Below are 27,622 nucleotides of genomic sequence, written 5' to 3'. Positions count from 1 at the left end.
CTACTAGTACTTCAAGTTAACTGGAAAATCAATTCAATTCTATCTTTAGAAGAATGACAGACACATGAATGACTACTAAAACATGAATATTGTTGTTTGTAGAAAAAAGTGGTGAATAAGGAAGTGTTGTATTCTGTGAGGTAACGGGCTCCCGAGTGGCGCAGCGGTCTAAGACACTTCAGACCTTGGTTCGATTCCAGGCTGGCCTTGATTGGGAGTTCCATAGGGCGGCGCACAATTGGCCCAGCAATGTCTGGGTTAGGGTTGGCCGGGGTAGGCCATCATTGCAAATAAGAATTTATTCTTAACTGACTTAGTTATTTCAATAAAGGTTAAAAAATGTATTAATAAATAAATAAATGTCATGCTATAGGTGTAACAGGTGTTGTGCAACATCATTTCTCAGGGGTTGATGCTTCACCACTCCTGCTGAGGAGGGAGTATGTTTTCTTGGGTAGAGCCTAAACTGAGAGAGAATGGCTGCATTGCAAATACCACCCTATTCACTATGTAGTGCCCTACTTTTGCCCAGGGCCCATAGGTCTCAAGTTAAAAAGTAGTACACTACATAAGTAATAGGGTGTCATTTGCAACGCAGACGATGAGTCACCCTGATGCCCAAAGAGGTGTGAATAAACCATACAAAACCCTGCGAACAAAAACAGCTAATTTGTTCTGAGGACTCACTGCTGTGTCTTATAATGGGTTTAGTCCCAGCACGCTATTCCAAAATGATGCTAAGAAAAAGCATTTTCACACAAGACAGTAGAAACACAAGGGGTTCTGCTCAGGTTCCTTTCATTGACATAAGTACACACAAGAAGTGGAATATATTTGATTGCCCATGCAGAACCAGTGATGTCATAAATCTTATACGACACTTGTTCATTTCATTACAGTTCTGTCTTATGATAGATCAAAAGAGGTTATGTGTCTAAATGGGCACCAGGCCTACGCAGCTGCTAAAAACTATAATGTTATGAAGGCTTAAGTGATTAGTTGGGCCAACTCACTGAAGCACACCATGTTCTGACAAAGTGTAAGTTCTTAATTGACTTTAGGCCCCCAGATTTTTGAAGCACTGGAATCAATTTCAGTCGATGGTTAAGAATATTAACAAAACACAATATCGTTGAGGAGAATGATAAGACTCCAGAAAGGGGAAGTACACTTGCTAAAAAGCAAGAGAAATCGTATCCCCATCATTTTAGCTTTCAGTTTTATCCAACCTTAATTTATCTTAGGCTAAATATTTGCAGAAACAAAATATTGAACTATGTCTTTACACGTAAAGCTTGAGGCAGATATCTCACCACTCACTTGCGGCTTTTTGTGGAGGGATGGGTAACAATGCCTCGAGGGTGACTGTTGATATGTGCAGAGCATCCCTGGTTCGCGCCCAGGTCGGGGCGAGGGGACGGACGTAAAGTCTATACTGTTACATACAGATCCGTTTAGAAGACACATGAGACAATGTTCCCCCAACCACTCTCTCTTATACACATCTCTCTCTTATACACATCTCTTTATTGTACATATTTCATGACTCATGGACTGTTAGACACTATTTCACAGACTTAAACGAGACGGCCTACAGGGAGGAGGTGAGGGCCCTTGGAGTGTGGTGTCAGGAAAATAACCTCACACTCAACGTCAACAAAACTAAGGAGATGATTGTGGACTTCAGGAAACAGCAGAGGGAACATCCCCCTATCCACATCGATGGAACAGTAGTGGAGAGGGTAGTAAGTTTTAAGTTCCTCGGCATACACATCACAGACAAACTGAATTGGTCCACTCACACAGACAGCATCGTGAAGAAGGCGCAGCAGCGCCTCTTCAACCTCAGGAGGCTGAAGAAATTTGGCTTGTCACCAAAAGCACTCACAAACTTCTACAGATGCACAATCGAGAGCATCCTGGCGGGCTGTATCACCGCCTGGTACGGCAACTGCTCCGCCCACAACCGTAAGGCTCTCCAGAGGGTAGTGAGGTCTGCACAACGCATCACCGGGGGCAAACTACCTGCCCTCCAGGACACCTACACCACCCGATGTTACAGAAAGGCCATAAAGATAATCAAGGACAACAACCACCCGAGCCACTGCCTGTTCACCCCACTATCATCCAGAAGGCGAGGTCAGTACAGGTGCATCAAAGCTGGGACCGAGAGACTGAAAAACAGCTTCTATCTCAAGGCCATCAGACTGTTAAACAGCCACCACTAACATTGAGTGGCTGCTGCCAACACACTGACACTGACTCAACTCCAGCCACTTTAAGAATGGGAATTGATGGGAAATGATGTAAAATATATCACTAGCCACTTTAAACAATGCTACCTAATATAATATTACATACCCTACATTATTAATCTCATATGCATATGTATATACTGTACTCACTAGCCACTTTAACTATGCCACTTTGTTTACATACTCATCTCATATCTATATACTGTACTTGATACCATCTACTGTATCTTGCCTATGCTGCTCTGTACCATCACTCATTCATATATCTTTATGTATGTATTCTTTATCCCCTTACACTGTGTATAAGACAGTAGTTTTGGAATCGTTAGTTAGATTACTTGTTGGTATTACTGCATTGTCAGAACTAGAAGCACAAGCATTTCGCTACACTCGCATTAACATCTGCTAACCATGTGTATGTGACAAATAAAATATGATTTGATTTGATTTGAAATGTGTGGCTTTTAAAGATTACGCAACAGCCTTTTTAAAGGCACTTTAAGATCAGACTGGATGTGGTTGCCTAGTGAGTGAGGATGTCTATTAGAAATAGAGAGATATTAAAGTACATTCAGAACATGGTTATATTATCATTTATAAACTGGGTGGTTAAAACCCTGAATGCTGATTGTCTGACAGCAGTGATGTATCAGACCATAGACCACAAGTATGACAAGAAATGTTTTTTACTGCTCTAATAACGTTGTAACCAGTTTATAATAGCAATAAGGCACCTCAGGATTTTGTGGTAAATGGCCAATATACCACGGCTAAGGCCTGTATCCAGGCAAACCGCATTGCATCGTGCCTAAGAACAGCTCTTAGCCGTGGTATACTGGCCATATATCACACCCCCATGGGCCTTATTGCTTAATTATACATTACCTTCATTTCGATGTAAATGTGCAAAATACTGTTATTCAAGCTACATTTCAAAACGTCTGGTCTATTTTAGTCTTGGATGCCTAGGTGAAAGCCTGTGACAGATGCTAGGTCTATGGAAATCTGATGTGAGATCATGTGAAACAGTAAAACTAATAGCAAGCTAATGGTAAGATGTGTGGCTACCTGCCACAGGTATTCACACAGAAAAATATCTGACACAGTAATTACACATTAATTACTGGATAGAGAATACTTTATCCCTACATTGTAACCTGACATAAAGAGGATAGAGGTCAAAACAATGTTTAGTCTAACATGCACACATAAAAGGATTTCCACGTTATGGCAATGATTTATATCCCTATTTACCATTTATTTGTCCTTTTAAGCCTTGCATTTTAGACACAGTTTGCTGTAAACAGCATCAATCACTTTAAATTGAATGCATTTCATTTCTAATAGAGGTACAGAATATTGACTAGACATTGAGGCCCCTGTGAAAAATGAAGATCATTCTGCCAAAGTGATGTCACTGATGCTCTGTGGCGACCGGTGAGTCTGATAATTAAATCTGTCCTAGCACACGTATAGCCTAGAAAATAACTACTGAACTAAAGACATACGCAATCTATCAGTATGATCATCAGTATTTCTCCAATGCCCCCAAAAAGTTTTTAAAAAGCCAATGTCAGTACCTCCTCTGTTTTACTTTTCCTCTCACACGACCATACATCTACAGTAAATGAGAAGGGGTATAATTGTTCCTGAAGGCTCCTTCAGAAAGTTCACCCGTAGGCGTTGTGTCAAGCAAAGTGAAATGCTACATGTCAATATGTCCAAGTAGACGGGTTATTAGGTCATTGTAAATCACAGATAAGCCCTTCACTTTTGGCACGGTTGTCTTCTGAGGTCCAACTATGACATATTTATTAGTGGTTCATCATGATCTGTCTTCTCCCCTACTGTAATACCATGTGAAAAAATCTATCATGTATCGGAGATTTGAATTTAACATGGTTCAGAGTCTTGTCACAGCAATCTATATGAACTGTTATCATGGAGCGGCCATACGGTATGTACTGTATGTGTACAGTACTTGTTTGTTTTTTTACTCTACTTGAAGACAGAAAATTGGCTCCAATCTTGCATATCATGACAACAAAGAGGCAACAATCCCTAGTTTTTGTCAGAGCATGAGGAGAAGATGAGGAAAATATGATCCAGTCACACGCAGCCCGCCCGGACGCCTCATAACTGACATTATGTAACTGTGTGGAGGTTAAGACAGCTGTGATGAATCTAACGCCTCATGATACCAACCAGACTTGTCTCAGACTAGACGTAGCATAGTAAACGTAAATCCGAGACACTCAAATTAGTATGATATGTTATGTTTGGTATGGTTACATAAGATAGAAGGCTACTTAAGGCAAAATCGAAAGGGTTGGGGGAGTGGGGTGTATAACGCGAATGTGTAGCAACCCGAAGGTTGCATTTTCGAATCTCATCATTTTAGCTAATTAGCTACTTTGCAACTACTGAGCATGTTAGCTAACCCTTCCCCTAACCCTAACCTTAACCCTTTTAGCTAATCCTTACCTAACCTTAACCTTTTAACCTAACTCCTAACCTTAACCCTAACCTTAACTCCTAACCCTAACCCCTAGAGCTAGTTAACGTTAGCGTTAACCACATAGCTACCTAGCTAACTTTAGCCACAACAAATTGGAATTTTTAACATATCATACGTTTTGCAAATTCTTAACATATTTTATGTTTTGCGAAACATAATGTACAAATTGCGATTTGCAACATATCATACGAAATGGATGGTGGATTAATACATACCATACGGAATATATCATACTAAATGGAGTGTCTCTTATTTACGTACAGAATAATACTCTGAGACCACGTTGTGAGTTGAGTCAGACAGCAGTGCAATCCGTCTGTCCGTACACTCTTAGAATAAATGTGCTTTCTAGAACCTAAAAGGGTTCTTCAGCTGTCCCCATAGGAGAACCCTTTGAATAACCCTTTTTGGTTCCAGGTAGAACCCTTTCCACAGAGAGTTCTACATGGAACCCAAAAGGGTTTTACCTGAAACCAAAAAGGGTTCTGACTGGAATCAAAAAGGGTTCTCCTATGGGGACAGCCTAAGAACCCTTTTAGAACCTTTTTTTCTAAGAGTGTATAGCATGTCGTTGGATTAAAAAGGAGCACTAATGTCATCAAACACCATCTTAAATAAGACAGATAGTTGGCATATGCCTCCACTTCATTTCCGATTAAGATTCTTTTAGAGGCCTTCTCTATGATAACCTTTTGAGAAGCAAAAAGAGGGGGAGGCAAAGTTTTGATGTATACTAGTTTATTTTTGGAACCATACAATCTTATCTTAGTGCATAGACTGGTTGTTTTATTGGGCCTTTCTTACACAGAGAAAAAAACATTGCACATTAAGTAGACGTAGAAGTCAAGATGTAGAAAACTAGACGCTCCAGTAGAAAATACATCTGGAAAAACTCTGCTCCTGTAATCTATTTAGAGTACAAATGACAGGAGCAGTATTCCTCCATGGTCTCAGGTCATCTAGTGGATGACTGGGGTGAACCAACTTCTTCTCTCTGCCTTGATTGCTGATTGCTTTCTGTTGGTTGATTATCATTGTTATGTAAATGCATTATGTTGATGTTTAATTTTGTTAATAGGCATAACTCCGGTTTCTGCTGAACTGAGCCAGTGCTCATTATATCAAACTGTTATCAGCTCAGTAGGCACAGGAGGTTGAGCCCCGTAACTCACAATGCTCCATTTTCACCACAGGGAGGCACACCTACAAGGTGAGGGGAGTTATTATGGACAGTTCCTTTGTCCACATACATACATACAGCTGAGTCCATGTGTGATCTGGTGGAATAGTCATTCCAACAAGCAGTCGTCATGATTATAATGCTTACATCCGCAATGTCACAGTAGATTATTTATACAACATGTGTAGTTAATAATGAGTCTCAAAATCACACAAGCACTGGGTAGGTCTTACTGCAAAAAATAATAACTCAATGACATATTTAATTTTCTTAGAAGTTACAAATAAATTGCACATGCTGGTATAAATAGGCTGTGCTGAAAAAATTAACCACTTCGAAACACAACCAAGACACGGCATGATAAAGAGTGTTTATCACTCTAAATTCCAGAGCTATTTAGAACGGCTTTGCCCGTGCCCCTCGACTTGACCAACCTGATTGAAAATGGGAGCATGGTCCACAATTAGATTGTTACTGGTTTTCCCAATGGGACAATTAGATTGTTACTGGTTTTCCCAATGGGACATTTCCTGTGTTTCCTTCCTGTATGAGACCCTGGCCTGCCCCCTCCCCTCCCCACAGTGTTTTCTCACCCCTCCATCATGTCCAGGGTTTTACTTCACTGCTGATGAGAGATGGCCTCTGAGGAGCGGAACTTAGCCACTGTGAACATGGGCTTTCACAGATCTGTTCACAAAGCTGGCTAAGTCCTGCACCTCAGGAAACTCTGAATCCTGTATCACTAGATCCAGATGTCCTCCATTTCTCTTGTGTATCCATTTTTCCATTTGGCATTTTTTCTTCTTCTTATTCTAAAAAAGTACAAGTTTTCAGATATGGATCACCATTGAGTTACATTCACTTGTGGAGATATTTGGTGACGATGGCTTGTGGACAATATCTTTGTTGGTTTATCCCCGCCTGAATAAAGTCCTAGAGTGTATTTACCATTTCTGAGCGGGGTGTTGAGACTGAGCAAGGGACTGGGAAACCACAGTTAGATGTTATGGAACATTTCACATTTGTAGAAAATAATGCTTGTCTGTGGCATTATTAAAATGCCGAGGAAAGTAAGAGGCCGTTATCGACAGTACATCCTGACCATGAGAGTCATTGGCCTCAGTAGTGTGATGATCCTCATCCCGGGTGAGCTTCTGACAGAAAATGTAGTTTGGAGACGGTGAGATGATGTTGAAGTGGGTGGCACGCAGCTGGTTGGAAATCCCTGGCAATGTGATTTTATGACACAATACCAAATCACTCTGCCAGGAATCCCACTGGCTGCTCCATGTAGGATGAAGAAAAAGAGAGAGGGGGAGAGAAATAGGGGGGGAAAGGGGGAGAGAGAGAGAGACAGACAGATAGGCTGATGGAAAGACAGACAGACTGACATGGAGACAGGCAGATAGCAGACAGAGGAACAGTCCTGTAGGAGGGGGGCTCACATTCACTGATGCACGTGATCAAACACACACTCCATGCCTGTTTAGAACCTCGCACTGGACTGGATGTAGTTATACTGTCCACATGCTTTGGCCACGTGCTTTCTGATAACCATATGACCAGTACTGTTAATTCACTTATTTTGCATATTCACAGTCATACATACAGTACAAATTATGTCAAATGAATGATTATGTAATTTAGATGTATGTGTGTCACTTTATGTTTTTATTTAAAAATACATAAAAAGAGGCCACACCAGGCGCAAATACATGTACCAACATTTCAGAGGATTATATACACAAAAAGTCAAAAGACTTGTTTCCATTGTGGTCCTCACTGCACTACATACATTTAAATGACCTTACATGCAATAGCTACTCACTGCCACGCAGTGGAAGTACTTATATTAGATACTACCTAGCACGTCATTACGGAATCAACCACATCAACGTTTAAAAGTTATTGTCCAGCTCACTACACGTTGAAATATACTCACCTTTAGGATGCTGTGTATGTTGGAAGTCTTCTAAAACTCTGAGATCATTACTGTAAAGACAGTGAAAGAGAATAATTCATCCAGAGATACAAATATAAAGGGAGAAAAAGAGAATAATTAGCCATCCTTCAATCATTACACATTTGTCCCAGTGAGACCTATAAAACTCATTAGATTAAACAAAGAATCAGTAACTGCAATATATGTAGGGTGTTGTTGTTGTTGTGCAACAGAGCCTATCCATAATTGATGTCTATTGACATCGACTTCACCCATCTCTCCAGGTGGAAAAATGATTGTGGACATTTGCAGAAGGACAAATAACATATACAGATGAGTACTAGTGCTGTGCATGGACAACCATTCTATTTATATATGGAAAACACAGTCCCATTTCCTCCTGAGGTGATGACCTGTTGCACCCTCGACCACCACTGATTATTATTTGACCCTTTTCGTAATCTATGAATGAACATATTGAAGAATGATCTGGTCTTTATCATGTACTCGTATAATCTTCACCCGGGCACAGCCATAAGAGGACTGGCCACACCTCAGAGCCTGGTTCCTCTCTAGGTTTCTTTCTAGGGTCCTGCCTTTCTAGGGAGTTTTTCTTAGCCACCATGGTTCTACACCTGTGACATCTGCTGATGTAAAAAGGGCTGAATAAATAAATGTGATTGAATAGAGAATCACAATAACTGCTACATTTTCTCACAACTAACTCAATTCCTCACTTTGCCACAGAATATACAGAAAATAAACTAGATGAGTATAAAATACTCAGACAGATATAATTACAGGGGCTACAGTCATCTCCATGGACCTCTTGATACAGAGAGAGCAGCAGTGGCTATTTCTGATGGACTGAGACTAAAGGTTTGCCCTACTTCTCACACAGCTCAGAAGCAGGGGACCTCTCCTCCCTAACAGTGGACAAGCAGTCCAAAAATATAATCAAAGGGCAAAACATGGCCTCTGAAAATATTTATTCCATCACAGTGATTTCTTGAACAGGAAATACGACTGTCCAATCCAGAATAAACACGAATCTTCCTGTATCGTTTACAGCGTGCGGTTATCTCTTTCCGCTGCTCTCGGCTTTTCACACTTCAGTGGTCGTCACTGACTGACCGCCCCCGGGGCTAATAGTGGGTGAAATGGAAAATGTTTTCATTTGAACTTTGTGGTGAATTGACTTTATATAGGCTAACAGCAGTGACCATCTCAAACTGGGAGGGGAGGGAGGGGGGGGGGCTGAGTAAGAAAGAACAGATTTTCAATTTAACGACTTTCAGATGTATTATATGAACAGATATGTGTGAGCTGTTATGTTCAGACATTTTCACCAAAAAAAATACAGTTGAAGTCGGAAGTTTACATACACTTAGGTTGGAGTCATTAAAACTTGTTTTTCATCCACTCCACACATTTCTTGTTAACAAACTATAGTTTTGGCAAGTTGGTTAGGACATCTACTTTGTGCATGACACACGTAATTTTCCCAACAATTTTTTACAGACAGATTATTTCACTTATAATTCACTGTATCACAATTCCAGTGGGTCAGAAGTTTACATACACTAAGTTGACTGTGCCTTTAAACAGCTTGGAAAATTCCAGAAAATTATGTCATGGCTTTAGAAGCTTCTGCTAGGCTTATTGACATAATTTGAGTCAATTTGAGGTGTACCTGTGGATGTATTTCAAGGCCTACCTTCAAACTCAGTGCCTCTTTGCTTGACATTCAAAAAAATCAGCCAACACTTCAGAAAATTGTAGACCTCCACAAGTCTGGTTCATCCTTGGGAGCAATTTCCAAACGCCTGAAGGTACTACGTTCATCTGTACAAACAATAGTACGCAAGTATAAACACCATGGGACCACGCAGACATCATACCGCTCAGGAAGGAGACGTGTTAGAGATGAGCGTACTTTGGTGTGAAAAGTGCAAATCAATCCCAGAACAACAGCAAAGGACCTTGTGAAGATGCTGGTGGAAACAGGTACAAAAGTATATATATCAACAGTAAAACAAGTTCTATATCGACATAACCTGAAATGCCGCTCAGCAAGGAAGAAGCCACTGCTCCAAAACCCCCATAAAAAAACTGACTACGGTTTGCAACTGCACATGCTGGATGAAGATCGTACTTTTGGAGAAATGTACTCTGGTCTAATGAAACAAAAATATAACTGTTTGGCCATAGTTATGTTTGGAGGGAAAAGGGGGAGGCTCGCAAGCCGAAGAACATCCTCCCAACCGTGAAGCACGGGGGTGCTGTTATGGGGGTGCTTTACTGCAGGAGGGCCTGGTGCACTTCACAAAATAGATGACGTAATGAGGATGGAAAGTTATGTGGATATATTGAAACAAATTCTCAAGACATCAGTCAGGAAGTTAAAGCTTGGTCGCAAATTGGTCTTCCAAATGGACAATGACCCCAAGCATACTTCCAAAGTTGTGGCAAAATGGCTTAAGCTTAACAAAGTCAAGGTATTGGAGTGGCCATCACAAAGCCCTGACCTCAATCTATAGAACATTTGTGGGCAGAACTGAAAAAGCATGTGTGAGCAAGTAGGCCTACAAACCTGACTCCGTTACACCAGCTCTGTCAGGAGGAATGGGCCAAAATTCACCCAACTTATTGTGGGAAGCTTGTGGAAGGCTAACTAATACATTTGACCCAAGTTAAACAATACAAAGGCAATTCTACCAAATACTAATTGAGTGTATGTAAACTTCTGACCCACTGGGAATGTGATGAAAGAAATTAAAGCTTCTCTCTACTATTATTCTGACATTTCACATTCTTAAAATAAAGCAGTGATCCTAACTGACCTAAAACAGGGACTTTTTACTAGGATTAAATGTCAGGAATTGTGAAAAACTGAGTTTAAATGTATTTGGCGTATAGGTGTATATAAACTTCCAACTTCAACTGTGTATATATAATACAGAGACCTATTTATTGCAAGTTTATTCTCACCACAAGTCAATTATAACTTATTTCAACTTCTAAAAGTCGATTGTCAAAACATTTGAAGATTTTACTTGACGTCATAAGCCTGTCCACAAAATTGAGAGTATCTCTGCTCTAAGTCTATGGACAGATCACACAGCCTTGTGATAATGGCCTTGGTTGGATCCCTCCCCAATGTCTGTATGAAGATCAGCCCCGTGCTGTGAACACCGCTTCATAATATATTAGTTCACGAAGAACACTTAGATTTATACTGTACAAACTTCCCCATACACGCTAACGAGCTTTAGTCTGCTTTAATCAACTCACCTACTCTGGGAACATCTGATGTCGTACTCTTATGTTCAGGGATAGTTTGTACTTGGCCAGTCTCGAAATGCTATATCTAGATCAAAATGGAAATTGTCTGCTGACACATCTGTCTGGGAAATGAACACTACGGCTAAGAGTGCTTTCAGATTCCTGGATGAAAGTTGGATTAAAAAAAATTCTTTCCCCATCGTACCCGCTTTTAAGATTGATGTCTAAAACATGTCTAGAATTGCAGAAGCTCTCTCTCTAAATCACTTCCATTTGAGACCAGTCATTGGCACCTCACTTTCCAGCATTAGAATCCAACACTCAACACTGAGATTTGCTCATGCATTACAGTCCTACTGCTACTGACTGCCAGACAATCATGGAGTTCATCTCCTAGTCTTTAAGTAGTGCTAGAACCATTCTCCTTCATTGCCCATGATTTTCACAGTCTCAGTTGTTGTGTCTAGACGACTACTCTACTCTGGGGGAAGGCCAGAGGACAGGACAGCACGTGATTGGTCTGGCCCTTAGTCAGAAGCCATTCGTGTCCTTGCCGGAGTGGAAACACAGCAGCGGACAAAGGAGTCATTGCATTTTGGGAAAGTGTGGGCGGGTTCCAGGACGGAGGCTGATGCTGCAGATCTAGTTGACTTTGTGCCCAGACAGGACATAGGGAGTGAGCAGATCAGAGTGGGCCTTTGGCTGTTTGGCAGGGTAGGTGTGGGTCACTCAGAGGAGCCATGACGTAGGCAAACAACAGCACTGATAACTTCAGTTGGAGACAAGAGAACAAAGAGGCTCAAACACTAGGCCTCGGGCTCGACAAGGGAGTGTAGGGACCTGTCCTGACTTCCAGGCCAAAATCACCTACAGCTAGATTACAACCACCCAACTAGACCACTAAAATGGCAGACAAACCTTCAGTAGAAATAGGAGATACTAAATGGCACTTATTTCACATTTTCTACTCAAATCAACATGATAGCAATAACTTGAAATTATGTTAACATGGAAATACCTGTCTTTCAAAGTGAACCGCGAGGTACATTTTTGTTTTTTTTGTTTCTTCTTTACTGAGAGTAAATGGAACTAGAAAGAAAGTACAATGCTATTCATCAATCTTATGTTCATACAAATCACAAGTGTTATACCTGTTTGTACATTTATCAAACCTAAAACATCTGAAACTTCAGAATCTGTTAATAGCAAAAACATTTGATAGAACTTGCAACAGAAAACATAAGTGGATGTTGTCAGAACAATATGATCATATTACCATCCTTGTTATAAAGATTTAACAATACAAAAACAATGGTTCTAATTATTATGTATTCAAAAAAATAAAAAATTAAAGCTGCATGCAGCAATGAAAGGGGTTCACAGGATGACTCAAGATACACTATATATACAAAAGTATGCCGACACCCCTTCAAATGAGTTGCTGACAGGTGTATAAAATCGAGCACATCGCCATGTAGTCTCCATAGACAAACATTGACAGTAGAATGGCCTTCCTGAAGAGCTGAGTGACTTTTAACGTGCCACCGTCATAAGATGGCACCTTTCTAACATGTCAGTTCATCAAATTTCTGCCCTGCTAGAGCTGCCCGGTCAACTGTAAGTGCTGTTAATATCAGGAATCAAGGTAAGACCCAAGTGCAGACTGTGTGAAGTAACTATGTTTATTGTAACCACAGGGGCAGGCAAACGCCAGGTCAAGGCAGGCAGGGGTCGATAATCCAGAGTAGGAGCAAAGATACAGGGCGGCAGGCAGGCTCAGGGACAGGCAGAGTTCAGTAATCCAGAGGTGGAGCAATGGTGCAGGACGGCATGCAGGGTCAGGCAGAGTGGTCAGGTGGGAGGGTACAATGGTCAGGACAGGCAAGGGTCAAAAACCAGGAGGACAAGAAAAAGAGAGGCTGAGAAAAGACAGGAGCTGACAGGATGAACGCTGGTAAGCTTGACAAACAAGGCGAACGGGCAACAGACAAACAGAAAACACAGGTAGAAGTACACAGGGGATAATGGGGAAGATAGGCGACACCTGGAAGGGGGGGAGACAATCATAGAGACAGGTGAAACAGATCAGGGCGTGAACGTGCATGTGAAGTTGAAACGTCTAGGGGCAACAATGGCTGAGCCGCAAAGTGGTAGGCCACACAAGCTCACCGACTGGAACCGCCGGGTGCTGTAGTGCCTAAAAATCAATTGTCATTGATTGCAACACTTACTACTGAGGTCCAAACTGCCACTGGAAGCAACGTCAGCTCAATAACTGTTCGTTGGGAGCTTCATTAAATTTATTGATAGCAAGGTCCATACAGAAATCATTTGTCGAGATCGTGTGGAAGAACTTGACTGGCCTGCATAGAGCCCTGACCTCAACCCCATCGAACACCTTTGGGATGAATTGGAACGCCGACAACGGGCTAGAGTTAATCGCCCAACATCAGTGCCCTACTTCACCAATGCTCTTGTGACTGAATGGAAGCATGTCCCCACAGCAATCTAGTTGAAAGCCTTCCCAGAAGTGTGGACGCTGTTATAGCAGAAAAGGGGGACCAACTCCATATTAATGCCATGATTTTGGAATAAGATATTCAACGAGCAGGTGTCCACATACTTTTGGTAAGTTGGATAACAAAGCAAGCACTCTATCTGTAGGAACTATCTTCCTTCTTGTGCAATCTTGAGTCTAAATACAAGATGTGGAGTGAATCTGAGTTATGGTTCATAAGGAGAAGATAATTTTGAGCATTAGCATTACATATGTGAAGTGTGCAAATTCAGTGTGGTTCATCTTAGGGACGTCAATTATTACGATGACAAGTTTCAATTTGATAGGCTACTGTGGAGTGGATTTACGGGGTTTAAGTGGACCCGTAAAATATTTTTTACATTAGTTTCTGTGTGCCAAATTAGAAGAAAAAAAATCTAAGAATAACAATATCTTTGCTGTGAACCTTTAATAATTCCATAAATTGTTTGATGTACACTAATCACTCATAGATAACACCCCTGTCTACTCAGTGTAGTGATCATCATCATAACCATCAGAAACATTTTAAAAAACAAGCCCAAAGGTATTTATTTCAAACTCCCTAGGATGTTTTACATTTGTGTGTGGAGTAAACAAAACATAATTATGTTGAGGTTAGCAGCATTTGCCAAATTACTTCCATGGAAATATTTTCAGTCACTAAATGTCTTACAGAACGTTAACCCCAGGAAGCAAAATAACACTGAACTTTATTTACTTCACAACATGGACCCAGTGAGTATGTTCAGGTGAACACTTAAGGACACAAACTTGAATCAAACCAGGCTCAGGCCAAAGTAAGTGAAACAGAGTCTACCACTGCCAAAGAAAGTAGTCAAAATGCAAAAGATTTGAGAGAAATAAAATAGATGAAGTGTGTACATGCTTTTCCAATTGGGTGTTGCATGATATGACTGAGCTTTCATGGCAACCCAAACAAAATAAAGGAAAACCAAACTCTATAGAAATGACACATTTTGTGTCATTAATAAATGTAAAAAATTAAAGTGACAGTGATAATTTGCAATGAACCTGTCATGAGTACCCACATATATCACTTTCTGAATAGATGCGTTAAGACAAGTAGAAGCAACAACGCTGTTTTCCCACACGTATTAAGGTAGGCAGAATTTGGAGACTTTATGAGGCTTGGAAAAATGCAATAAAATGTATTTCTGTGAATGCACCCATCTGTTGAACCTTGGTGGACTTCCTGTAAACAAGATTTGGAGAACAAAACCTCTCACACTAGCTCCTCGCCAGTAGTTGACCTTTCTTTTCTTCTTTCCCTTTGTCCACCTACTCTACTTGTATCTCTCTACCGACCTCTCTTATCTGTCTCCTTTCATTCTCTCTCTCACTCTCTCTCTTTGGCCTTCCCTTCTAAAATATCTCTGCAGTATATTGCTTACTTCATAATATTGCATGGAACGGTGTTTGGAAGCGAACGTAACTTTGATGTAAAGAGTAAGGGTTAGACAGTGTTAACTTTATTCTATATAGTTATACATGTATAGTTTGTAATATACTATATGCTTCTATTTCATAACTTCTTTTTGTTATTAGCTCAGTATAAGATCTGATTATTGTGTAGATTTGTCATCCAAAATGAAATCTAGGATCATATTTATAGATTAGGCCATATTAAACTGTGACACATGGATAGTCAAGTACATACATCTATATTCCACCTGTAACACCACGCAGTTACATATACATGTATTATCTCTTTCTATTTAGGATTAAAGAAATAATAAATAAGCAATATCTAAATAAAAATATGATAGAGGATATGTCTTTTTTTTAGCATGTATTTGTTCTGTTCAATATGCTATGTTTTATATCCATTTACTCATGACCATCAAATATTTTATTTCAAAATAATCTGATATTGTATGATTGCATTTACACATTGTGCCATAATATGACGCTTTTTGTAGAATCGGTTCCCTTTCAATCAATTAATTTTCAATATGGATCATTTGTGTAATTTCCTGATTCTTACAATGAAATGTTAAAAGTTATTATGAGCCCAGTTGAAGTCCAGATTGCAAGGCTTTCCGTCAATAAGAACTCATTGGAAATAATACCGACAACATAATGGTTTGGTACAGGCCGTGTTCACTCTCTATGGTTCAGATATATCTCCCCTGACATATTAACAACACATGAAGTTAGATTTCAGAGCAGAGCTCAGTGAGTATATAACCATATACCATGACCATATACTGTGACCATATAATATTTGTTCTGGTAGTGGTATATATATATAAAGACATTTATTATGGACAGTATCTTTAAATATATATCTCTACAGTCAGTAAGTGTATGTACAGTAGGTTAGTTGTATTTTCTTCCAGTGAAATGCTGTTGCTGGAGAATCTCTGTAAGATGTTTAATGCTAGCTGAAGAACCCTGTTATAGTATAATGGACAACTGGCCAGCAACTGTCTGCACAGGGAATCAAAGTGTCGTTCTAATCATTTAGTGATGTTAGGTAGAAAAGGCGGCTTACTTCCTCCCTCTGTACCAACACCCAGCCCAGAGAGAAAGGGAAGAGATAGAGAGAGAGAGAGAGCTGGAAGGCAAAGCACATGGCCCGTCTTTCTTATTCATTATACAGCTTTCTAACTTCTGACGCCTGTGTTAGTTGTTCATTTCTCCCTCCTTCCTCCTCTCATATTTGAATCATTTTTAAGGAGAGCCATATAAACAACGACGCAGGGGAGGTTTACATTCACGTAAACACATCTAATTGATTCTAGCAATATTGTTAGATGTGGCTACATGCAAAAATGTATGATTTAAAGCCATATGCATGCTACAACAAAAAAGGGCTTTGGCAACACATCCTGAAAATAGGAGGTGTATGAGACCTCTATGCCACCATCAATACAAAAAGGATTGGGGTCCTCTGAATGAGGTGCACTAAAAGAGATAAGTTGGTACAATTCCTTCCCTGATTGCAACCATCACAAAGCAAAATAAACTATAGTCGTTGTGGATCCCATTTCAAGTATATCTGCAACACATTGAAACAAAATGTGTCCCATAGAATATCCAGGCCATTGTTAGAAGTATACAAAAAGTGGCCAAAGTACACAGGGAAACAACAGCATTATGTTGAATAGTGGACAAAAGTATTTTCCTTTTTGGAATATTTTTATTGATAACTCAACTAACTATTGAGGATTTAAAAAATAAGTAGAGATATTAATTGGGGACTGGCAAATCCTTAAGTTTCTGGCTTTGATTCAATGTAGCATTAATCTTCAGATTGACATTTGCATTCTTTCTAAGTCTAAAGAAAAACACTGAATTGCTATTGAATCTCTTCCCTCCACAGGTCATATACAGTATATAATAGTTGTTTTCAGAACCTATATGGTACTACATCAGTTATACCATAGGTTTATCTGAAAGGTTATCTTAACTCATGTAAAAATAGTACAAAGTCGACTGAAAGAGGATAACATTTCATTCATTCCCTGTATGGGACCACAGAGGACATACAAGGGAGAACCGAATGCACATTACACATGCTGGAGATCCAAACCGCTCTGAAGGATCAAGACGTCCACCATGTACTTACTGAAAAGTAGTATATACTGTAGCATATATCATACGATCATAGTTTCCATTTGCAACACAAATCTTGAAGTTATTTTATGTAGTTAGACGGTTGCTATAAGAATTAATTTCTACATTAGACACAAACTAGAAATGTCAAGATTGAAGAAAAGCACTGTCTTACTCACACAAAAGTACTGCCAGCTTTCACTTGGGATTGATTTAAAGCCCCATTGTCTTTATATGCCCTTAGTGTGATGATCCTAAAGCCATTGCTTAAACAGAGAATACAGCAGATCATACAAGTTGCTCCTTAGCTCCAATGCAACCCCAAGCTCAAACTGTGCTCCAACTAATACGCTCCTCCTCCCCTCCTTAAGTTAAGGACTGAGTCAAAGGCATACACATCATTCACAGAAGTTTCAAAACCACACCCAGAACTGCATGGAGAGGAGGGGAAACACTTGAGTTTTCCTTAAATAACCCCAGAGGAGGGAGGAAACTCCTGTTTTCTGCCCAGCCGAACCCTCAAATAGCCATGTAGTAGGTTGTGTTTTGAAAAGAAGATTATGACGCAGTGGTGATTTTCAGGATGTTTATTTTATTCAGCTAGAGGTTCTATTTTAAATACAGAAGTAGGTGTGTGGTGAGCTCTGGCTTTAAACACTGTGGATAATAGAGATATATGGTCTCAGGTCATAGTGTCTAGTGGTAATTGAATATACAATTATGTCTGCCTTTGCGTGTGTGGTGTTGGTGTGTGTGTAGACACATGGGCCTGTAGTTGAGGGTTCTCTTCATCCTGATTTCCGTCATTGATGACAACCAGCTGCATCTCTTTCCTCTGTGAAGTGGGCAGCATGTAGCATTCCTCCCACTTCATACATATGGATCTCTTTAGGACAAAGAAGAACACCATTTCTGTAGCACAACTTGCTCTGCCATTTTTGTGTTTGCTGTGTAATCTCATTGCTACTTGTGATTTACTCTCTGTTATGAGGGCTATGTGGAATCCATCATATGAAATGAGTGATTTGTAGTTTGTAAACAAATGTTGTGTTTCTTTGGGGAAATGAGTGCCAAATTAACATGACCATAAAGTGTTGTCTGTGAGCATGAAAAGGATTTGTGACAATACAGTCTATTGTCATGAAAAGTACATCCAAGCCTGTTATCTTACCCCCCAAGACTAATCATTTACAAATGCGCCCAAACTAAAGGTGTGGTCTGGAGCTTATGAGGGGTACCAGTATTTGTCTACTAGTTTCTATTTACAGGATAATGTTATGTTGCTAGGGAACAGCGCTACATTAATCAATCAAATCAGGATACATTTTTTCCCCCATTATCTGGGATGCATATTGCTTTGCATGTTCTTTCCGGTACACAATACCTTGGTAACAAAGAAAGCTTGACGTAGCCTACACAATAAACAACTAAATGTTCTTTCAATGTCAACCTGACCCTGCCTTCTACGACTTTATCTAGTTGAAATTATGTCCTGAATAGCCATTTATAATCCCAAATAACTGTTTGTCTGAATAATTTGATTTAAATAGACAATACCAAACAAATTGATGTAAAAGCAGGTTGACAAAGGAGGAGTCTAGAACCAAACTATAAAATGTGGAATTTGGTCCGGCAGGTTGCCCAGAAGGCAAGTGAAAACAAAGGCTGCCTACGCATTCCCTATGTTTGACTTGAGACAGGCAACCAGACACAGACTGCCAGACCAACACAGGGAACACTTTCACCTGAATCTCACTGTATAGGAAACTCAGAGCTAAGGAAGTCGTGCATGCTGTCGGTGTGTGTGTGTGTGTGTGTGTGTGTGTGTGTGTGTGTGTGTGTGTGTGTGTGTGTGTGTGTGTGTGTGTGTGTGTGTGTGTGTGTGTGTGTGTGTGTGTGTGTGTGTGTGTGTGTGTGTGTGTGTGTGTGTGTGTGTGTGTGTGCGTGCATGGATGTACAGTATGATTCATAGCCCTGAACAGGCCCCACCCTGCGTTGGCGGGAGATTTGGCAACTGTCAGTTAGCCTCTCCCAAGGAAGGACTGCTGCTCAGACAACTGCACTCTTTGTTCAAATGCCATTTTGAAAAAGCAAGAAAAGACAAAACATATTTTTCTGTGGCCATGATGTGATCTACAGTATCTCACACCGCTGTGGGATATCTAAATGTTCTGAAATAAACAAGAAGCACACACTCAAAGAAGTTAAACTTGATGATACACTCTATGAATGTGTTATCCCCAATGTTCACAGACTTCTGTGAAAGACTTTATTATCATGCATATCCGTCAATATTATTATGGATTATTTTATTAGGAGGATTGTTTGTATGGCTGTTTTTAGTAACAGCTTGACAGAATGAAGTGTTACAATGATCAGGGACTAGCAGGGAGGTTCTGTTACCACAGTGCTACTGGGACAGTTGCAGTACTGATCCTACGCGGGGCCTTGCGATGGAGGCCCCTGCTCCGAGCAGAATATGTTTTTTGCAAAACCGATTTTCAATGTGTCATTTGGAGGCCTTACTGCTTGTGAAATGAAATCATGGTAACATTAAAATAGCGTCAGAGATGAAGTCCGGGCTGTTATGGGACTAGTGTAGTCCCAATAAATCCTGTTCCCAATTAGAGATGAATATGCTCTTATGCTCCGACGTCTCTTTGAAGTTTCAAACTAAGCGGATAACTTAAGACCAGTGTAGCAGCTAGGATATCAAGTGAATGGGGTCATGTGAGCCCCCCTAATTTTACTTTAATGGGTAACATTACTGTAGGTTGGTCTGAAGTAACATGCCAATGGACGAGTGGCTGCCTGCGCTTAACATCAGATATTCAGTTTTAGAATTGCTTTCCACATTATTATTTTTTTTACAGTTTACTATAGAATATTACAGTACTTACTATATAATTCTGACTGTAGTATCCCTCGATCATGTGTAGTACTTACTATAGAATGTTGTAGTGTACTATAGTAAATATCATGTCATAAGGTGAATGCACCAATTTGTAAGTCGCTCTGGATAAGAGCGTCTGCTAAATGACTTAAATGTAATGTAAATGTACTATAGTAATGTCCGCAAAAACACTACACTTTTTAATTATACAGTAAGTACTACAGTATTTAATTTGCATATACCCTGCCCATTTCCCTCCATATCTCAATTTGTGCCACCAATAACTGAGAAACCTACATGCCAAATATAGACCATACATTGTATTCCGCACAGGTTATAGAAAAGAGCAGAAGCTCTGAACTATCCATTCAGACCCCAGTTCTACCCACTTATAGATTATGGAAGGTTTGTTCTTTTAGTGTTTCTTCAGGAGGTTACCTCAAGGAGAAAGCCTCTATTTCTATGTCAAAAATAATCAAACAAAAACACTATAGTAAATACTAGAGTAATGTCTGCAAAAACACTACAGTAAATACTACTAGCACTAGAAGCACAAGCATTTTGCTACACTCGCAATAACATCTGATAACCATGTGTATGTGACCAATAAAATTAGATTTGATTACAGTATACTACAGTCCGCAAAAACACTACAGTAAATACTATAGTACATACTATAGTTTTCTTTTACTACATTATTTATACTATACTTAACTGTAAATACTACAGTATACTACAGTATTCAATGCATTATTTTTGTGGACTATAGTGAATACTACAGTGAATTCTGAAAAACACTACAATGAATACTATAGTATTTATACCGTAGTATACTATAGTATTTTTTCATGTGGGTTGAGTTGATCCAAATGAAAGCATCCATTCCTCCCCCCTTCTATTCAGTGTAGCCTGCCATCCACATCTGCATGCCTTTGTGTCTCATTTTGACCCATTAATTAAGAGTTCATTGGCATTCATCTTTGCTTTAGCATTTCTAAATGAATGAACTATACTGCATGGGATACACACTGCTGCTCTTTATCCGTATCACAACAGTCTCTTATGCTCAGACGCACTAAATACATAAACAAAATGAGGCTGCTTGAGTTTACATGGCCTGAGTGCACACACAGCACAGTAGATGTTCCATTATGTGGATTGTAAGGCAGAGGTCAAATGTAAAATCAAACTTCAAGGCAGGCTGGCAATATGGAAACAATTAAACAGAGGCTTGGGTGCTCCAGCAGACGTGTACAACCGCAGTCCACAAAGCCCGCTATGACTATTTTTGTTTATATTGAGGTCCAATTCGCTTTGTCATAAAACTAGATTTAATATCATTTTGAAGTTACTGCAGCTGTCTATGCTAATATATAGCTATGACTGATGTGTAAACATTGCACAAACATTCTCTATGGTACAGTATGTAGACACATTTGAGGGGTTTTTACTTCCAGATGTGTTGTCACTGTGGTTGTTTTCTGGCTAATCCAGTGTACCAAAATGAATAAAGAGTGCATGTTGAATCTGTGAGTGAATAAGACAAAAGATGTGTTTACAATAGACACCTTTGTAGTATTTGCTTCACTATCAGCTATATGAAGAAAAAAATGCCTTGTTTGCCATCTACTCAAAGGACATATTCAACTTTAATGCAGAAGTCAGGAATTAGTAGCTAAACTGAGTGGACACATTTCAACATTATGGTGAAAATGACAATGAATGAGGTGTCATTTGTCTTAGCCACGCCCTACTGACGCTACCCTGACTTGCTCTTTGGGGTTTTGGGCTGGGTATCAGTATAGCACTTTGTGACAACTGCTGATGTAAAAAGGCCTTTATAAAAATGAATTGTATTGATTCATTGATTATCTGTCTATTGTGGGACGAGTTATAGTTATAAAATAAGACTGTGAGGAAAATGCAAACACAATTATTCACAATTATTCACATGAGGGCACATGTCAAGTTAAAGAGACCATGCTGAACAAACAATAGCAGGGGTCGACGACTTTAAACTTGGACCAATTTGCCCTTGACTGGCTGACAGAATACTATCTCTATTGTAATACAATACTTGTTTCTGGCTCACACTTCAACGTCAGCTAGGTTTCAAATGGTAATGGGTAATTATTGTAGAAGATCTTAGTTTGTTAATATAATAGTTTGAGCACAACTTCAACTTAAGGTAACAGATCAAAATTCCTGATGTTCTTATTCTCGTGTTGTATTATATAGATGTATTGTTGTTTGTGGTGACTTTGTTAAAAGCAAACAATACATCAAGATTGGTTCTAACGCATTCTCCATACAAATCTAGATCTGAAAAAAAAATCATGTGCTTCATGAATAAATTAATTCAAGCAACTCAGGAAAATCCATGAACTGCATAACCACACTGTCTGCATTCTTCAAGTTGATGTTTGAACCCAGAGGTTGAAGATAAACAAATTGTTTAGTAGAAAACATAGGGTATACGGTATTATAATATAATGAGAATGTAGAACAATTTCACGAAACCATATCTTCACCATGTCTGCTAATAATCCCCCACCGCTAAGGTATATATTCTGTGATGACGTCAACCACAGTAAGATAAATTGATTATAGGTCTCGTCAAGATACACTTATAGGTCTAGTCAATGGAGGTCTAGTCACTTTGTTCCCTATAATTCATGACAAAGGACAAAACCAGACATGGCAGCTGTGGTTGATGATCATTCATCCTCTAAATTGTCTTCGATTTATGTGCTTTTGTTTTTAATAGATTCCATTGGGATGTAATACTCTGCCAAATAAATGACCAGAGATTCGTGGACAAACCTTTTGAAGGCATCATTTATTGGATGGTTATTAATGTGATATAGCCGGGTGTTGCCCTTGATTTGTTTCATCCTCGCTGCCTCGAGTTATACTTCGTTGACATTTCATGGAGGCTCTCAAATCGTGCATCTACACGTACAGTGTGGGTAAAGGGCAACCTTTACAGGTGAATGACCCCTCTGCTTCAATCCTGCATTACAAGCACCTTGTTTTTTACACTGGTTAGTCTTCAGTTCACCAGGTACAAATTCAATCCACAGTGTTCATGGAAGATTGATTTTCTACTCAGAAATGATCCTGGTTACTTGTTCGTGTTACATTCTGCATGAACAAAAAAAAATCAAATTCTGTTTTAACGAAAGGGAGCATTAATCTAATAAGTATCATTGTGCCTCTGCATTGAATATACTCTATACAAAAATAGCTGCCATTTTGTATTGAATGATTGCAGTACTGTTAGTCTGTGGAAGACTTTGTGTTGTTCAATGTCATTTGTCTAAAGATCATTGGGTACATCAAGAGCAGGAAGATGAAGATGAAAGTCTCACAGCACTAAGTTAATATCCAATATGACAATAGCGATGAAATGGACCAATTTCAAGGATGACAATGTCCAGAACCCAGAGTCCAGAGTCAAAAGATCTTGTAATTTGCCTGTTCTCTCTGGGGATGAAACCAGCCAGAGTGTGACTAGAAAGAACACCTCATTCTTTGTTTTGTTCCCTTGTTAGCATTGACAACCTCGATCCGATGTTATTACGTCAATGCAGATGTATCAGGAAAAAAATCTGTTGTCGTGACTCAGTTGGGCAATCTCTCTTCCAGGAATTGTATTGCAACTATCGTCACCAAATTAAAATGCATCCATCCCAGAACACCTCTTTGACATGCACCTGACCCAGATCAGTGGCATTTTACATTGGAATAAACTAATTGGGATATATTAAGCAAAAGCACCAAGCCAAAAGGGCATATAGCAAGTTTAGCTGGTGACATTGTCTGTGGCACAGATTGTTCAGTGTAGAAGAGCGGGCTAAGGGTCTGTGTGTCGTGTGAGCCTGCCGTGTGAGCCTGCCGCCATGTGTCTATGGATATATCTCGGCATGTGGATCTGATTTCCTTTGGCCATGTCACAGGCAGGAAGGCTTTAACCATGAGTCATGCCCCTGGGGCAGGCAACTCTTTATGGCTGCCTGGTGTGGGCTACACTGTAAGTAGACTATTGTTATGGCCACTGTCCATGCCCCGGACTGAGCAGAGCGGAGAGCGGCAGGGCTGCTACAACCATGTTGTTTTCCCACACTCAGTCCCAGACCCTAGCCTCCTCTGGTCTGGCATGGTAGACAGCTGGGCCTCGTTATCAACAGGCCATCGCTCTCACTGATAATGGCCAGATGGTGTGTGCTTCTGTGGAGCTGTGCATCCTCAGTTAGTTAGTCATAGGCCTCTACCTCCGTTGACCCCTCAGACAATGGCCTAATTTCATAAGGCGCACAGAGACTGACTTCAAAGTGGAACGCCCACACTGTCACTGTACAGAAGGCATTCATCATAAAGATCTGGTCACTAAGGCAACCGACAAGATTGTGATTCTTAATACTACATTATAGCTCCATTGATCAGCTATAGCTCTTATATCAGCTAGCTAGCTCAGAGAGTCTATAGGTCATATTTGTTTAAAGTGTGTCGCTTAGTAGTATCACCTTTTAGTTAGAATGATGAATCACGTAGTCCTTTGTTTGGCCAGCTGAAATGCGTAGACTAGTCTCTACAGCTGAACATCTCAACCTGGCAAGGTGGACAAAGCAATGTTGTGTACATTAAAGTTACATGACATCTGGTGTAAAAATGAGTCTAAAGTGACTGGTGTCTCGCCTGCTTTCTTTCCTTTGTGATTAAGGCACAAAGCCCAGTGTTGAAGGATAACTCTCTCTCTCTCTCCCTCATCACTAATGTCCCTGGCCTATTACGCCTAGCTTCCTTTGTGATGAAATGAGAATGTATTGACTGCGAGAGTGTAAGCAGGGCTTTAGGTTTACAGTTCATTTGCAGTAGCCTCTCGTCGCTTTCTGATGAAAACCTCATCGCCAAAACACTTTTCTAAGGAAAAAGATGACTATATTTTCCCATTAACAAACATAGAATTATGAAACTTCAGAAGCTATTTTGAATACATTTTCTTGGCCCTAGAGTCATAAAATGTTCAGAGAACATTGAGGGTAGTTACTGCTTTCAATTAATATTTGAAAAAGAAAATTGGTAAACATGTAGTTACAGACAGAGGAAAAATAGCCATATAGAAAAGCACACACTGGAACGTAAACACACTTTAACAGAAAGTTATTGTTAATTCTAAATGAATGACAAAATACCTTTAGTCAGGACTATTTAAATGTAAAGTTTCTGGAGATATTCTGTTGATAATATTCAAATAACAAGATATAATGTGATCTTGTAGTATGCCATTCTTTCTACACTGCGTATCATATAGAGAAATATGAATTCACTATTTAATGAAAATCTTGAAGTGGATCATATGAAACCAACAAAGGCCAAAATAATGTGCCTTATACAGTAGTAAGTAATTATCTTATGAGTAATAAATATATGTATTTTTCATTTAATGTGAATGAAAATAAAGCTTGTTTTAAAAATCCACCACCAGCATTTATCATTCATAATATGATACTTTCACAGGATACTGGAGGTTCTCCCAAAAAACGAAGCTAAATTAAAATGCAATTTTTGTCAGACCACCATGCTCATCTGACAGCTCCAATTTATCGTTCCAGGCTCCTCGCTGAACCGTTTCTCCAGTACTACAGTTCATTTTCTCTTTCTTTGATTCTCACCCCCAAATCGTTCCCTGGACTTAATATGGTTTCTGTCCTCCGCTCACCACTCACTCATTTCCCCCATGAGTCACCGTGTGGTTTGGACCGGGGATCAAGCGGTGACTGACTAAGACTTCCAGAACAGACATGAAATCAAATGTGGGTTAAAAGTTTAGAGAAGACACAGTGGAGACAGTGGGAGATCATAGTAGTATAGCAACATTATAACAACTCAACACTCAACAGAGTGGGCTTGAGGGGCTTTCAGATGACGGTTTAAGATGTCTACCTCTGCACAGGGAGAGGCCTATAATGACCTGAGATGGCCTCTCTGATCTGAATGAATCATGTCCACCCTTCCTCCTTTTAGAGCCACATTGTTCTTTCCATGCGTCCCAAATGGCACCCTATTCCCTTTATAGTGCACTACCTATAGGGCTGTCTGAACCGTGACATTTCTGGCCTACTGTGTGGCAGGCGGATAGGTTAGGCTAACTAGGTTACTGGGATAAATTATCACTTCCAAACGTGTCAGACAGTGGAGGAGTAGGGGGTAAAATAACATACTACCTGGTTTTCATTAGCACTACCTGGCTTATTGTAAACACATGGTTTGCGTCCAAAAGCCCTATAGGCCCCCCATCAAAATTAGTGCACTATATAGGGAATAGGGTGCCATTTGGGATGGACACATGTCATGTTCTCTGTCTCAGTGGATTAGTAGCAAGCTGTCGGAGTGGGTCCACTTATCACGGTGTGGTATTGTATGATAGTTGTCTGTTTTCAGAGTGGATCCCTGGGTGGTTTCCCTGGCAGAAATCAAGCCTAGTCATGGACTGGAGAATCTTCATTAAAATAGCTTTTTATTCCAGGCCTATGCTTAATTGGTGTCCAGGAAACCGGCCCGTAGTATGAGAAATTGCCATTATCATCATTAAGATTACAGTGCACCAGCTGCAACACTCAGGATATTGGCGTTCATTTGGGTGGTCATGAGAGTGCCAACCCCACAGAGGCAGTTAACTGTTTCATCTTTATTGTCAATGCATAATGAATGGTATAGAGTTCCTCAGGGTAACGTTAGCCAGAGCACAGTACTCTTCCTCAAGTCAGCTCTCATTACAGGGAGGTAGAGGAGATCCGCCCCAGACACACAGGCAAATTGTATTCCTGGTGCCAGCACACCCTTGATGTTGGAACATTGGTTCTGACAAGAACATTGTAAACATTAGAGTTGCATGTACAGAATTGTGTTTTCCTCTGGTCTGTAAAACTGGGTAGAATTGGATACGTTGAGGGGTAGGAGTGTTGGGCCAGTAACCGGAAGGTTGCTGGATCAAATCCCCGATCTGACAAGTTGAAAATCTGTCTTTCTGCCCTTGAGCAAGGCAGTAAACCCCCAATAACAACTGTTCCCTGGGCGCTGATGACATGGACGTCGATTAAGTTGGGTTAAATGCGGAAGACACATTTCAGTCGAATGCATTCAGTCGTTCAACTGACTAGGTATCACCCTTTCCCTTTACTATGATTCTCATGATAACATTTTTTAAAGACTCCATAGACTGGCATGCCAATGCTAAACTCTGTTTGATGTTGACTGAACTGTTACACCAGGTAATAGCCATGTGCCACATAGTGATTCTGTGTCTCAGAGCACAGAACACAAAGGTGGAACTGACTTACTTGGTAGTGTTACCTCCTCATCCTAGCCTCGTGCTTCTCGGACTCTATAATAGTTCCCAGAATCATTCATGTGCAGCGCGTCACAGAG

Source organism: Oncorhynchus gorbuscha, linkage group LG08 (genome assembly GCF_021184085.1).
Source record: "Oncorhynchus gorbuscha isolate QuinsamMale2020 ecotype Even-year linkage group LG08, OgorEven_v1.0, whole genome shotgun sequence".
Lineage (NCBI taxonomy): Eukaryota > Metazoa > Chordata > Actinopteri > Salmoniformes > Salmonidae > Oncorhynchus > Oncorhynchus gorbuscha.
The sequence above is the reverse complement of the archived record's forward strand: the minus strand, read 5'-3'. Positions refer to the sequence as shown.